Source organism: Fukomys damarensis, unplaced genomic scaffold (genome assembly GCF_012274545.1).
Source record: "Fukomys damarensis isolate Sample0158 unplaced genomic scaffold, DMR_v1.0_HiC HiC_scaffold_28, whole genome shotgun sequence".
In the NCBI taxonomy this organism is placed as follows: Eukaryota; Metazoa; Chordata; class Mammalia; order Rodentia; family Bathyergidae; genus Fukomys; species Fukomys damarensis.
The window spans coordinates 26,839,820-26,842,971 of NW_022900940.1; positions in this window are offsets into that span (position 1 = coordinate 26,839,820).

Below are 3,152 nucleotides of genomic sequence, written 5' to 3' on the forward strand. Positions count from 1 at the left end.
AGAGAGAGAGAGAGAGAGAGAGAGAGAGAGAGAGAGAAAGAGAGAGAGAAACTTAACTGCCTAAAAAAATGTCTATGGTGCTTAAAATATACATGTTTATATCACATATATGTGTGTATATATATATGTTTATACATACACACAAAAATAAATAATTTTAAAATAACATCAAATAAACATTTAGCAATAGAAAAATAATTTCAATAGCTTATAAGAAAAAAGGATAAATATAATTAAAAGTTGTTGCATTATTACATTATCCAGGAGGGAGACAAAGGTAAAAATACATATTAGACTGAAAGGATATATGTTAAAATTTCTATATTAGTAATTATAGCAAATTAATTAAAAGTTAATGCATTGGATACAAATGTATAAACAAAATCCTTGAGTTATGTGATGGTTGAAATATACACTAAGAAAGCCTAATGTGAAATAACTGAAAATGCTATAGCACAAAAATAATAATCAAATAAGAGAAGTAATAGATCCTTAAAGTATGGATTATTTAAAAATGTATCATAAATAGATATGGATTTTCATAGTATCATTTATGATTGATTTCTAACATTGAGGAACATATTTAAGACAAATCACATTACTAAATATGAAAATAATTCATGAAAATAAAAGTTTTAGTTCACCAAGAAGAAATATTTAGGCATCTAGTAACATAACTTGAAATCTACAAAATAGAAATACAGATCTAAAAGTAGACAATTTCATAATCAGGTGGGATATTTTAATATATATCTTTATAAAATGAATTAGACAAGTGAGTAATAATTTTAGCATATTGAAAATATACAACAAAATTGAGCTGGTAGACACAATTCTATCAAACTCTGCACTGAACTGTGGTGGGATGCCTATTCCATTTAAGCACATTTTTTTAAATGCATGAAAATTGACTATAGCATACCATAAATTATCTCATATGTAAAATTCTCTAGAAACAATGTAATTCAATTAGAAATAAATCCCAAAGAGTATATTGGAAAATCTAATATGATTTAGATACTTTTTCACATTAATTTTATTAGTACACTGAAGGTATACAGTCTAAGGACACTCATCATTGGGAATTTGCACCTTCACGTAATCCATCTTGATTCTTATTTTTTCCCATTCCTCTCACTTCCCTTCAACCCCTCCCTCCCTATCTATAGAGTTTTCTTTCCACTTTTCATTTTCTCATATTAATTCCATTCCCTTTCTTTTCCTCTACCCCTCCCATTTTCCCTTCCCCTTTGTCCTTTTTTCTTCCTATTTCACATTATCTATTATGTCTTTTAGTCCTTATTTACACTTTCAATTTCTCACACGAGAGAATATATTCAGTATTTACATGTGTGTCCTATTTATTTCATTTAGGAGTATGGCCTCAATGTGCATCCATTTAGCTATAAATGTCTCTAATTTCTCCTTTTTTATGGCTCAGTAGTACTCCGTTTCATTTTTTAAAAAAACATATTTTTTTTATCCAGTCTCCAGTTGATGGGCAACTCGGCTGTTTCCAAATTGTAGCTATCATGAGTTGTGTTGCTTGTGCTGTGGGGCAGGCCTCTGGCTGAAGCTTGTGTGCCTGTGCAGCTGTTTCCTGGGCAGGCCTTTGGCTTGAGCGGGTGTGCCTGAGGTCTGGGGTCAGGGCAGAACCCTGGCTGGGATCTGCCTGCAGCTGCCCTGCTCTGGACCACACCTCTGATCCCCGGGATCTGAGGGCACTCAGTGATGACATGGGGCAGCCCTCTCAATTCAGACACTTTAAAAAATAATCCACACATTAACGAAGAAATCAAGATTGAAAAATAAAAAGTCTGCAGGTGGGGGGATGTAGCTCAGTGGTCCAACACCTGCTTGGCAAGGGTGAGGCCCTGAGGTTGATCCTCAGTACCAAAAATATAAAATAAAATAATAAAATAAAAGCTTGGTACTGAATGAAAAATGACATATGAACACTTTTGGAAGAATAAATCTGAATTAGAGGAACGAGGATGTTAACAGAAAATATCAAGCATAATGGCCGTATTCTTCTGATTCTGCGATCTTTTCACCCTTGCTCTTCCCTGGAAAGTTCTGGAAATTGGGGAAACAAAATAATGTGAACAAAGAGATGTAGAGCTGTGAAGAGGAATATTAGGGAAATTTATAAGGTATTTGTTATTTTCAAGGCAAATATCTTCATAACCTTAGGGGAAAGCAGATATTTATTGTTAGGAAAATTAGAAACAGAGACTCCCAAGGTTCTGGTGACACACATCATGGATAAGGTTAAAGGTGAAGCCCTGGAATCAAAGCAGAAGGATTTCATTGTATCATGAGACCCGCAGCAATCATCCTTGCTGATCCTCAGAATGGCAGTACCAAGGCATATGATTACCCAGGAAGGGAACTGCAGAATTCTTCTCTGGATTAATGGGACCTCAGTGAAGACCTATAGATGAAAAGGTACAATAATGAAGATTATCGATGTTTTGTAGGCTAAATTTGTATTACGCTTATTCTGCTATAGACCTTTGGCAGATTTTGGCTTGTAACTAGAGTTGAGAAGTGATGATTGCTTAATTTCTGGAAATGGAGTTTCTGAACAATGGTAGAGTAGATGAGCGATGGTTTCATAATGTGTTTGGGTTCTCCTGAAGAAAATCCTGAGATATTTTGCTCTTCTAAAGTAATTTCATTCTAAATATAAAACTTTATTCTACGAAAGAATAAAAATCCTATTTAGGAAGTGATCCTTGACAACACTAGAGGGAGTGAGAAGGGGAAGGTAGCCAGTAAAGATTTACTCTCAATCAAATCACCACTGTGAATGACAGGAGCTTAATCCTTGGGGGATCGTAGGAGCCAGCAAAGAACACACCTCAGAGTTGATCCTGGGAGGGAGCTGAGGTGTTAACGAAGTGTGAGGGAGTTGGGGCATTGATGCAAAGACTCAGATCTTTCATTGGTAGAGGGCTGCTCAGAGACATCATGAATTCTCTTGCACTCTCAACCTGCCCTGTAAACTGCAAAGTGAGCTCCAGGAGCTGGGCAACGACTTCAAGTGAAGCAGGGACACAGCTGAAAGTCTGAAAGATGTGCATTACTGAGTGGGTAGGACTAAGGAATTTGGGTTCGTTACCCAAAGCATCTGCTATGCATGACGAATT